This window comes from Nycticebus coucang, chromosome 11 (genome assembly GCF_027406575.1).
Source record: "Nycticebus coucang isolate mNycCou1 chromosome 11, mNycCou1.pri, whole genome shotgun sequence".
Classification (NCBI taxonomy): domain Eukaryota; kingdom Metazoa; phylum Chordata; class Mammalia; order Primates; family Lorisidae; genus Nycticebus; species Nycticebus coucang.
This window is the reverse complement of record NC_069790.1, coordinates 34,978,637-34,992,214: the sequence shown is the minus strand read 5'-3', so window position 1 is coordinate 34,992,214 and position 13,578 is coordinate 34,978,637. Positions and strand designations below refer to the sequence as shown.

The following is a 13,578-nucleotide window of genomic DNA, read 5'->3' as shown; positions in this document are numbered from 1 at the left end:
CTGTCCACTCCCCTTGAGAAATCACCCAAGAATCCGAACTCCTGGGGGACAGGCCTCCAGAGCTCAGTGAGAGGGAGGGGAGTGTTGGGGGTTCAGGGTTGCTGGCAAAGGATTTTTAAAGTTTTATACAGTTTTATGCCTGGCAGGAGAATGCCATGGCACCCTAGTAGGGGAGGTAGGTCCTGTTTTTAGAAGGTCTCTCCCATGGAGTGTAGTGGGAGGGCCTTTAATTTCTGCCCGTTTGTTTAATTGTGGGGCTCTTGAGCCGGTCTCATGGGGGAGGGGGATTCCCATCTGCTTGTTGGTGGATTTTGTACCTTTTGTTTGTGTCCTTGTGATCACAGCTTGCCTCAGTGGTGTTGATGTGCGTTCTTCAACCTTCTCTCTTGGTGCGGCTCAAATCCACCAGGATACTTACTAAATTCCTGTCCCTTAACTCTCCTTCTGGATGGGAGCCTCTGTGGAAAGCTGGCTTCAGTCCTCCATCTTGTCTCTCCCCCTCATGTCACCTTTCAAGACTTAGCCAGAATCAAGTGGAAATGTCGAACAGGCCAATATCAAGTTCTGAAATAGCATCAACCATATGAAATCTCCCTAAAAAGAAAAGCCTGGGACCAGATGGCTTCACGTCAGAATTCCACCAAACCTTTAAAGAGGAACTAGTACCTATATTACTCCACCTGTTCCAAAATATAGAAAAAGAAGGAAGACTACCCAACACCTTCTACGAAGCAAACATCACCCTGATCTCCAACCAGGAAAAGACCTAACAAGAAGAGAAAATTATAGACCAATATCTCTAATGAATATAGATGCAAAAATACTCAACAAGATCCTAACAAACAGAATCCAACAACACATCAAACAAATTATACATCATGACCAAGTTGGTTTTATCCCAGGGTCTCAAGGCTGGTTCAATATACGTAAATCTATAAGTATAATTCAGCACATAAACAAATTAAAAAACAAAGATCACATGATTCTCTCAATTGATGCCAAAAAAGCTTTTGACAATATCCAGCATCCCTTCATGATCAGAACACTCAAGAAAATTGGTCTAGAAGGGACTTTTCTTAAACTGATAGAGGCCATCTACAGCAAATCCACAGCCAATATCATATTGAATGGAGTTAAATTGAAATCATTTCCACTCAGATCAGGAACCACACAAAGCTGCCTATTGTCTCCACTGCTCTTTAACATTGTAATGGAAGTTTTAGCCATTGCAATTAGGGAAGAAAAGCTGGTCAAGGGTATCCATATAGGGTCAGAAGAGATCAAACTTTCGCTCTTCACAGATGATATGATTGTATATCTGGAAAACACCAGGGGTTCTACTACAAAGCTCCTAGAAGTGATCAAGGAATACAGCAGCGAAGAAAGTGTAGGGAAAACCCTTGAAGAAATCGGTCTGGGTGAGTATTTTATGAGGAGGATTCCTCCAGGCAATTGAAGCAGCTTCAAAAATATACTACTGGGACCTGATCAAACTAAAAAGCTTCTGCACAGCCAAGAACACAGTAAGTAATGCAAGGAAACAGCCATCAGAATGGAAGAAATAATTGCAGGTTATGTCTCTGACAAAGTTTTAATAACCAGAATCCACAGAGAACTCAAACATATAAGAAAGAAAAGAACAAGTGATCCCATCACAGGTTGGGCAAGGGATTTGAAGAGAAACTTCTCTGAAGAAGATAGGTGCACAGCCTATAGACATATGAAAAAATGCTCATCATCCTTTCTCTCTATAGTCAGAGAAATGCAAATCAAAACTACTTTGAGATATCATCTAACTCCGGTAAGATTAGCCCATATCACAAAATTCCAAGAGCAGAGATGTTGGCATGGATGTGGAGAAAATGGAACACTTCTACACTGCTGGTGGGAATGCAAATTAATACATTCCTTTTGGAAAGTTGTTTGGAGAACACTTAGAGATCTAAAACTAGATCTGCCATTCAATCCTATAATTCCTCTATTAGGTATATACCCAGGAGACCAAGAATCACATTATAACAAAGATATTTGCACCAGAATGTTTATTGCAGCCCAATTCATATTTGCTAAATCATGGAAAAAGCCCAAGTCCCCATAGATTCATGAATGGATTAATCAATTGTGGTGTATGTACACCATGGAATATTATGCAGCCTTAAGGAAATATGGAGACTTTATCTCTTTCATATTTACATGGATGGAGCTAGAACATATTCTTCTTAGTAAAGTATCTCAAGAATGGAAGAAAAAGTATCCAATGTACTCAGCCCTTATGGCTTTCATATGAAAGCTATAACCCAATTATAACCTAAGAATATGGGGAAGGGGGAGAGGGAGAGGAGGGAGGGGAGAGGATGGGCAAAGGGAGGGTGATTGGTGATATTACACCTGCGGTGCATTTTACCAGGGTACATGCGAAACTTAGTAAATGTAGAATGTAAATATCTTAGCACAATAACTAAGAAAATGCCAGGAAGGCTATGTTAACCCGTGTGATGAAAATGTGTCAAATGGTCTATAAAACCAGTGTATGGTGCCCCGTGATCACATTAATGTACACAGCCATGATTTAATAAAAAAAAAAAAAAGAATTAAATTATTGACGTAGTAGTTTCGTTTTATTGTTGCATTCTACTTTAACATATAGTCTTTCAGGTGATACTTAGTTTGATTGACAAGGAAGAACTATTAGGATGAAGAGCTGGGTCTTTGATGGTCTTTTCTGTCCTTCATTTCCTTGAAAGGTTAAGTAATGTCTATGTTGCATACCTGTGTTGCATAAATTCTCCTTTCTTCTCTTTCCCCTCTTTTCTTCTCTGTATCTCTTATTTTGCCATTATGAATTAGTTTAGAGAAAGATAATTAGTTATTATTGAATGAATTAAATTGCTGATACTTGTATTCTGGGAACACAAACTATTTCTTGAAAAAGTTGATAATAAGGGACTGACTTACCTTATTACCATCATGTTTTTTCACAACTGCACTCAAATATTATGCAGATTAATGCTTTCACATTTATTTGCATTTCCTTGAATGTCATGATTCTTTTTTATCTGATATAAGCTCCATTTATAGCGATCAATTGGAAATGGGAAATTATGATTGCTATGACAAATGGCATATGAAAAATGCAAGCATAATTTTGATCATGATTATTGTACTTGCCTGAGTCATGGCTTGCATCATCTTCTGCAATCTGATTTATGATTCACAAAATTTTATTTCCACTACATCCTTTTCAATCCCCACAAAAGCATCAGCCATAGCAAGCAGATAAATATATGATAAAAATATATTAGTAGGAAAACCTAGATAATTTCTTCAGGCTGCTATAAAAATTTTCAGAAGCTCCTTCTTTTTCTTTAAACCAACATAAACTCTGTTCCCTACTAAAGAACAGTCTCCCCCACCCATTTCAATGTGTTTATAAAGTCATGCTTAAAGGTTATTTTAAAATTGACAATTAATGAGCTTGACAAAATTGTTTTATTGTATTTTTGCAAGTTGGGAAAGGATGTGACATGCAAGTAGCAGATTTAGGGTGAAAACTGGTGCCTGCGTAGCCATAAATGGTTTTAATGTAATTAAATAAATCCTCATGCTCTGATATAACAGTTGATTTAAAAATGTATTTTGGGTGTCATATTAACCTATTACTTTCAATTCTCACTTCCTTTTATGTTAAAAATTTATAAAACCTGGAATTTTTATTTTCTTTCATGAAGGCTATATAGAATCTGTTACTACAGAAAACAAGGTAGGGTAGATATCAGCCATTTCATCCACATTATCTAATTTAATCTGCACAACAACCGTGTAAAATGTAATTGTTATTCCTGTTTTACACAGGAGGAAGGAAAGTGAAGCATGAGAAACTAGATTCTTGGCAGGAGCACATTTATCATAATTGAAATTGTGTGTAGGATACCAGGATAAATACTGATGACACTAAGAGGTATGAGTCTTAGTCCTAGAAAGTCTTTAGTGTGGTTGAGGCATAGCACATCTATGAGAAGAAAGAATGAGACAAGAATCACTTTCTAAGTGCTATTAATCTTAAAGTGGTATCTCCCAGCAAAAGTGAGCCAATCTTGGGGTTATCAAACTGACCCAAGTCTCTCTATCTTAGTAGTGCAACGCCACTATTTTTCTGAGAAAAATTTTAACCCCCTTAGTTTCTTGAGGGGGTTAAAATTTATTTCCCCTGACTATTTTATTGAAGTGGTGTGGAAGGATAGCTTCTGTACAAGAAATAAAATGTTTTTGTCTCAGATATCAAGCCATGTATTACTTAACTGCTTTGGTAAATTAGAAGCTTGTTATTTTCAAGTTTAAAGATAATTTTCTTGAATGACTGACAGTCACTATATGCGTAAAGAAATACGTTTTCATTTTTGTGCATCTTTAATTTTTTATGAAAATTTGCTACTTTAGGAGATATGGTTTCTTTAATAGAAACAGTTTGTAATTAAAGCAAATTTTTTAGGCTAAAACCATTGCTAGAGACAATTTCTGTAGAACAAACATGGAATACAAAATTAACAGCTCTGGCTTGAGTAAGAGATTAAAGTCAGCTAATTATACCAATCTGAGGGAAAACAGATACAGTTCATACGCTAGGTAGTTTTTGCTTTCACTCTTTATTATCAGCGTTTCAGAGAAAGAGAAGCATTGTAATTGATAGAGGCATTATTGCATGTGGTAGGTAATAATGTGGTGGTGAGATTACAAAGAAGTGTTACTTCAGTTCACAAATTTTGTTTTTTTTTTTAATACACTTTTGAAGAGTAGAATTTGGGGGAGATCATTTGAGGGATTTTTAAGATGGATGTAATTGTTTTTCTTAAAGTTGTGGGAAATAGAAAGTACATACTACAGTTACTGTATACTTCTTATTACTGCTTTAGACTGCTCACTGTTTTGTACACATTCTGTGTATACGCAGAGGCATTCAATTATCATATAGTCTAACAAATCACAAACTTTTTTGTTACTGCTCAGATCCTACATCACGTCTCTTATCAATTTGTCTATTATACAATTTGATCTAACTTAGATCTAAGTTAGATCAAAGTTAGATCTAAGTTAGATCAAATTGTATGTTCTCTGAGCTATGAGGTCTGGCAATCAAGTTCTCAAACATTTTAGAAAAAGTGCTGCATACTTCATTGCTGAGTATCGCTATGGTCACCTTTCACTGCCTCCCCTTGGGAAGCTGTGCACTGATGCCAGTGTGTAATTTACACTTCAAAGCAATTTTGGAACTCTTTTTTCAGGACAGCCATCAGAGTTGTTGAAAATCTGAAAATTAAGTTCACAAACTTACCCTAGAAAAAGTGAGAATATAATGAAGAGTGGAAATCAATGAAATAGAAGGAAAGCACAATATGAAAATGTTAGCGAAACCCAAAGCTGGTTCATTGACAAGATCAAAATGGCCCATAAATCTTTAGCTAGCCTGATCAAGAGAAAAAAAGAAGTTAGAAGTTATCATATCATATATGACAGTGGGAACACCACTACAAATACTACCAAAGTTAACATGTTTTTACGATTATATTATTAACAGCTTTATGTCAGTAAATATAAATCTAACCATCTAGATGAAATGGTAAAATGGACAAATTCCTTGACAGACACAAATTACCACAACTTTCTTGGAAGAAATACAAAACTGGAATAGCTCTATATCAAATAAACACACTGAGCTCATAAGTCAAAATATTTTCACAAAAAAAACTCATCCCAGATGGCCTCACAGAGGAATTCTATAAAATATCTAATGTAAAAATATCAATCCTACACAAAAATCTTTCAGAAAATAGAAGAAAAGGTAATTCTTCCTAACTACAATGAGCCCCCAAATCTGAGTGTCAAAACCAGAAAAAGATATTACAAGAAAAGAAAACTACAGATCAATAACCACCATGAGCATAGATTAAAAAATATTTAACAAAGATATTAGCAAATCAAATCCAGCTATATATATAAAAGGAATACTGTAACATGACTAAGTGGAAATTATCCCAGGAACTTTAGGTTGGCTTAACATCGCAAGAGGGACTTTGCCTAACAAATGCAATCAGTGTAATCTGGTTTATTGTACCCTCACTGAATCCCCAACAAAAAAAAAAAAAAAAAGAAAATTTATCAATTAAAATTTACCATATTAGCAGACTAGAAAAGGTGAACTATATGATCATCTCTGTAGATGAAGAAAAGAACATTATAACCACATTAAATATCCTTTCATGATAACAACTCTCAGTACTGGGAATAGAAAGGTACTTCTTCAACCAGATTAAGGGCATTTACGAAAAACATTATTCCGAAAAACATTATTACGAAAGACTGAATACTTTGCCTCTAAAATTAGTAAAGACAAGGATATTTGCTTCCACCACCTTCATTTTATATTATACTGGATATTCTAGCCAGTGCAATAAGGTAAGAAAAAGATATGGAAGGCATAAATATTGGAAAAGAAGAAGTAATACAGTTTTTAATAACAGATAACATGGTTATGCAAAAAATCTGATGGCATCTATAAAAAACAGTATCAGAACTAGTGAGTTTATTAAGGTTTCAGGATCCATTGTCAACATATAAAAATCAATAGTCTTTCAATATATTATCAAAAATAGGAAATCCAAATTAAGCAAACAAAACTACTTATCACATGCAAAAACTAATAATACTAGAATAAATTTAACAAAATATGTGTAGAACTTGTATCCTGAAAACTACACAATACTGATTAGAGAATTTTTAAATACCTAAATAATGGAGAGCTATACCATGGTTGTGGATCCAAGGACTCAATATTTGATAAGACATCTAATATCTTAAAGTTGATTTTAATTTTATTAAAATTTGCAGGAAGCATTTTTGTGGAAGTTGATAAGCTGGCTTTAAAGTTCACATGGAAAAGCAAAGGATTAAGAAAAGTAAGGCCAGGCATGGTGGCTCACACCTGTAATCCTAGCACACTGAGAGGCTGAGGCAGGTGGCTTCCTTGAGCTCAGGAGTTCAGACCAGCCTGAGCAAGAGCGAGACCTGTCTCTACTAAAAATAGAAAAACTAGCTGGTGTCATGGTGGGAGCCTATAGTCTAAGCTACTTGGGAAGCTGAGGCAAGAGGATTGCGTGAACCCAAGAGTTTGAGGTTGCTGTGAACTATGATGATGTCACAGCACTTACCCAGGGCAATAGAATGAGACTCTGTCTAAAAAAAAAAAAAAGGAAAAACAAATGATTAAGAGTAGCTAAAATAATTTCAAAAGAGATCAGAGTTGAAGGGCTTATCTACAATAGTCAAGAGAGCATGGTATTAATGTTATTAGCCTGGCATTAATGTTAGGATAGGCACATGTAGATCAGCAGAACAGAATAAAGTGTCTAGAGATAGATCCACACATTCTGGTTAATTGCCTTTTTTTTTTTTTTTTTTTTTAAAGAAACAGAGTCTTACTATGTTGCACAGGGCTGGCCTTGAACTTCTGGGCTCAAGGAATCCTCCTGCCTCAGCCTCTTTAAATAGCTAGCACTATAGGTACAGGTCACTGTGCCTGGCATGGTCAATTGCCTTTTGATAGAAATGCCCATGTAATTCTATCAGGAAAAGCCATCTTTTCAAGAAATGGTGCTGAATACTCTGATATCACTTGGGGGAAAAAATGAACTTTAACTATTTTTTTCATTCCACACACCAAAATTAACTTGAAAGGGATAATTAGACTTAAATGTAAAAATGAAAATTCTAAAATTTCTAGTGGACGTTAAAAACTTTTGTTTTTGTGACCTTGGGATAGGCAAAACCTTCTTAGAACACAAAAAGCATGAATCATTAAAAAATTGATAAAAATGAACTTCATCATGTTAATGAACTTCTGCCCTTCAGAAAGCACCATTAAGAGAATGAAAAGGTGAACAAACCATACTAGCAGAAAATATTCATAATATATCTACTTGACAAATGACTTATATCCAAAATATACAAAGAACATTTATAACTCACTATTAAGAAGATAAACTACCCACAATTTTTTAAAAAAGGGTGAAATATTTTAAAAGATACTTCATGAAAAAGGATACAAAAATGGAAAATAAGCCCATGAAAAATGCACATTAGTCATCAGCGAAATGCAAATTAAAACCAACGTGAGATACTATTATACATCACTTAGAATAGATTCTCACTGAATTTAAAAGACTGAAAATACCACCTGTTGGCAAGGAGGTGGAGCTTTGGGGAATGTACAATATTGCAACCACTTTGAAAAATAGGGTGCAGTTTCCTATAAAGTTCTACATATATTTACCACACAAACTATACATTTTATAAATAAAAAAATAAAACCCAGAGAAGTTATTTCCTATGGTCCCATAACTATAATTTGATTGACTACTGTAATCTATTGTAAGACCAGTTGTGTCAGACTGAGAGGGGATTTTTCATCTAGCTACGAAGAGAATCCTGCCTGGTTGGCTGGCTTGGAAGACAGCTACTCTCACAGACGATGCTGTACTCCCTGTGCATGTCTACTGAGATTTTTTTCTTAATGTCTTCATTCTCCACTGAACAGTGTGACCCTGTCTTTGTGGTCTTGTAAATTCAAAATGTGTATCCCCAAAGATTTATGAGTCATCTTTCCTCCGTGTGCCTAGCAGTATGCCAGATGCTGGGAACACACGATAGACCAAGAGAGGCTTGGTTTCTGTTCTCATAGGAGAGGACAGGCACTGGAATAAAAGCTAAGATTATTTCCTCATTAGGGATATAAAGATATTATAACCACTGTATTATGAAAAATGAGTGAGCTCTTCTTTATTGCCACTGAGATGAGAGGAAGGCAGGGAATTATTTCTTTTCCTTTCTAATTAGTTCATTACACCCCCCCACACACACACACCACACAATCTGTGATATGTGTGATAGTGGTTGGAATTGTAAAACAGGCATCTATCTAGAAAATGGGCATTGGACTTTCATAGACCATCAGTCTTTTCTAGAGTCTGACGTTTAGGAGGCATAAAGGTATTTCATAATTGATTTTTGATTGTGATAGCATGGCAAACATTGAGGGGTGAAAGGCAACTCATAATGATAAGCTCCATTTTATAAATTGTCTATCTTCTGAATTCCTGTTCACTCCCAAGCTACTCTTTCTTTCTTTCTTTTTTTTTTTTTTTGAGAAAATGGCTTTTATTATAGTAGTTAACAGGTGAGCTCCAGCTAGCTAGCAGAATTCTACAATTGGGAGTATTTTTACCATTTGTAATATTAAACAGAATTTCATGGGATCCATCACGTATTCTATATCCGAAATTATATATTTTAGCCAATTTATATACAGTCTTAGCTAAGTTAGTAGGAAAGGTCATTGACAATATATGTATCATTTAAAACATTGGTGATAGATCTTTTAGGGTTTTTTTTACTCTGTTGCCCAGGCTGGAGTGCAATGATGGGATCATAGTTCACTGCAACCTTGAACTCCTGGTCTCAAGTGATCCTCCTGAGTACCTAGGCCATCAGAGCTGGTCACCATTCTTTAAGAGGCCATATGCATTGCTGTTTTCTCTGATTGAAATGCTCTCCAGCTTCCTATTTCTGCCAGATGAGCTCTTCTGTAGAAGACCAGCTCTCTGGCTCCTGCCAGTAGCTTGCCACACCCGTCCAGCAATCCCTGTTCAGTGCTTACCAGCTTTTTGCTTTACAATGACCTGGTGTATATGTCCTTTGCTCCGGGACTCCTGGTTCTTCAAATCCCTATTTTTTTCTTTTTCTTTTTTTTTTTTTTTTTTGCATTTTTTTTTATTTTATTGTTAAATCCTAGCTGTGTACATTAGTGCAATCGCCTGTACCCATTCTAAGATGCACCATAGATGTGGCCCCACCCATTACCCTCCCTTCACCAAAACCTCCCCCTCCCTTCCCCTTCCTTGGCCCTTTCCCCATAGTCTTGTGCTATAGTTGGGTTATAGTCTTCATGTGAAAGCTATAATTTAGCTTCATAGTAGGGCTGAGTACATTGGATACTTTTTCTTCCATTCCTGAGATACTTTGCTAAGAAGAATATGTTCCAGCTCCATCCATGTAAACATGAAAGAGGTAAAGTCTCCATCTTTCTTTAAGGTTGCGTAGTATTCCATGGTATACATGTACCACAATTTGCTAGTCCATTCGTGGGTCGATGGGCACTTGGGCTTCTTCCATGACTTAGCAATTATGAATTGGGCTGCAATAAACATTCTGGTACAGATGTCTTTGTTATATTGTGACTTTTGGTCTTCTGGGTATAGACCTAGTAAAGGAATTATAGGATTGAATGGCAGGTCTATTTTTAGGTCTCTAAGTATTCTCCAAACATCCTTCCAGAAGGAACGTATTAGTGGGTATTCCCACCAGCAGTGTAGAAGTGTGCCCTTTCCTCCACATCCACGCCAACATTTCTGGTTTTGGGATTTTGTTATGTGGGCTACTCTTACTGGGGTTAGGTGATATCTCAGAGTAGTTTTGATTTGCATTTCTCTGATGATTAAGGATGATGAGCTTTTTTTCAACTGTTTGTGGATCTTGCGTCTGTCTTCTTTAGAGAAGTTTCTCTTCAAGTCCCTTGCCCACCCTGAGATGGGGGTCACGTGTTCTTTTCTTGTTAATAAGTTTGACTTCTCTGTAGATTCTGGTTATTAGACCTTTATCGGAGGTATAACCTGCAAATATTTTCTCCCATTCTGAGGGCTGTCTGCTTGCTTTACTCACTATGTTCTTGGCTGTGCAGAAGCTTTTGAGTTTGATCAGGTCTCAGTAGTGTATTTTTGATACTGCTTCAATTGCCTGGGTAGTCATCCTCATAAAGTATTCACCCAAGCTGATTCCTTCAAGAGTTTTCCCTGCACTTTCTTCAAGTATTTTTACAGTTTCATGTCTTAAGTTTAAATCTTTTATCCAGGGAGAGTCTATCTTAGTTAATGGTGAAAGGTGTGGGTCCAGTTTCAATCTTCTACAGGTTGCCAGAAAGTTTACCCAGCACCATTTGTTAAATAGGGAATCTTTTCCCCACTGAAGGTTTTTAATTGGCTTGTCAAAGACCAAATAACGGTAAGTAGCTGGATCCATTTCTTGGTTCTCTATTCTGTTCCAGACATCTACTTCTCTGCTTTTGTGCCAGAACCATGCTGTTTTGATCACTATCGATTTATAGTATAGTCTCAGGTCTGGTAGCGTGATTCCTCCTGCTTTGTTTTTATTGCTTAGTAATGTTTTGGCTATTCGAGGTTTTTTCTGATTCCATATAAAATGAAATATTATTTTTTCAAGATCTTTAAAGTATGACAGTGGAGCTTTAATAGGAATTGCATTAAAATTATATATTGCTTTGGGCAATATGGACATTTTAACAATGTTGATTCTTCCCAGCCATGAGCATGGTATGTTTTTCCATCTGTTAACGTCTTTGGCTATTTCTTTTCTTAGAGTTTCATAGTTCTCTTTGTAGAGATCTTTCATGTCCTTTGTTAGGTATACTGCCAAATATTTCATCTTCTTTGGCACTACTGTGAAAGGAATAGAGTCCTTGACTGTTTGTTCGGCTTGGTTATTGTTGGTATATATAAAGGCCACAGATTTATGGGTGTTGATTTTGTAGCCTGAGACATTGCTATATTCCTTGATCACTTCTAAAAGTTTTGTAGTAGAATCCCTAGTGTTTTCCAGATATACGATCATATCATCTGTGAAGAGTGAAAGTTGATCTCTTCTGACCCTATGTGGATACTCTTGATCGCCTTTTCTTCCCTAATTGCAATGGCTACAATTTCCATTACAATGTTAAAGAGCAATGGAGACAATGGGCAACCTTGCCTGGTTCCTGATCTAAGTGGAAATGATTTCAATTTAACTCCATTCAATACGGTATTGGCTGTGGGTTTGCTGTAGATGGCCTCTATCAGTTTAAGAAATGTCCCTTCTATACCAATTTTCTTAAGTGCTCTGATCATGAAGGGATGCTGGATATTATTAAAAGCTTTTTCGGCATCAATTGAAAGAATCATATGGTCTTTATTTTTAAGTTTGTTTATGTGTTGAATTACATTTATAGATTTACGTATATTGAACCAGCCTTGAGACCCTGGGATAAATCTGACGTGGTCATGGTGTATAATTTTTCTGATGTGTTGTTGGATTCTGTTTGTTAGGATCTTATTGAGTATTTTAGCATCTCTATTCATTAGTGATATTGGTCTATAATTTTCTTTTCTTGTTGGGTCTTTCCCTGGTTTGGGGATCAAGGTGATGTTTGCTTCATAGAATGTGTTGGGTAATATTCCTTCTTTTTCTATATTTTGGAAGAGGTTTAGTAGTATAGGTAGTAGTTCTTCTTTAAATGTTTGGTAGAGTTCTGATGTAAAGCCATCTGGTCCTGGGCTTTTCTTTTTAGGGAGATTTTGTATAGTTGATGCTATTTCAGAACTTGATATAGGCCTGTTCAACATTTCCACTTCGTTCTGGCTAAGTCTTGGTAGGTGGCGTGCTTCCAGGTGTTGGTCGATTTCTTTCAGATTTTCATATTTGTGAGAGTAGAGTTTCTTGTAGTATTCGTTAAGGATTTTTTGAATTTCTGAGGGGTCTGTTGTTATTTCATCATTACCATTTCTGATTGATGAAATTAGAGATTTTACTCTTTTTTTCCTGGTTAGGTTGGCCAAAGGTTTATCATTTTATTGATCTTTTCAAAAAACCAGCTTTTGGATTTATTGATCTGTTGTATAATTCTTTTGTTTTCAATTTCATTTAATTCTGCTCTGATTTTGGTTATTTCTTTTCTTCTGCTGCGTTTGGGGTTGAAGTGCTCTTCTTTCTTCAGTTGCTTGAGATGTTCCATTAAGTTATTGACTTCCTCTCTTTCCGTTTTCTTGAAGAAGGCTTGCTATAAATTTCCCTCTTAGGACTGCCTTTGCAGTATCCCAGAGGTTCTGGTAATTCGTGTCTTGATTGTTGTTTTGTTCCAAAAATATGGTGATTTCCTTCTTAATCTCATCTGTGACCCATGTATTCTTCAGCATAAGGTTGTTTAGCTTCCATGTTTTTGTATGGGTATGCAGGTTCCTGCTGTTATTTAGTTCAACTTTTATACTACACTTGATCTTAGCCAAAAGGCCGAGAAGTGATATATTTAGTTCAACTTTTATTCCATGATGGTATGAGAAGATGCAAGGAATAATTTCTATTTTCTTAAATTTGCTGAGGTTAGATTTGTGGCCTAGGATGTGGTCAATTTTGGAGTATGTTGAGAAGTATTTTGGAGTATGTTTGAAGTATTTTGGGCTGATGAGAAGAATGTGTATTCAGTTTTTTGGGGATGAAATGTTCTGTAGATGTCTGTTAAGTCCAGATGTTGAATGGTTGAGTTTAAATCTAAAATTTCTTTGCTTAGCTTCTTTTTGGAGGATCTATCCAGGACTGCTAAATGGATGTTAAAATCTCCAACTACTATGGAAGTGGAGGAAATCGAGTTGCTCATGTCTGTTAGAGTTTCTCTTATAAATTGAGGTGTGTTGTGGTTGGGTGCAT

At 36.0% G+C, this 13,578-nt stretch overlaps 1 pseudogene; it reads right to left on the bottom strand.

The window, feature by feature from the left end:
• Positions 1-13,096: 13,096 nt before the first annotated feature.
• Positions 13,097-13,176, bottom strand: LOC128560688 (uncharacterized; annotated as a pseudogene).
• Positions 13,177-13,578: the final 402 nt, after the last annotated feature.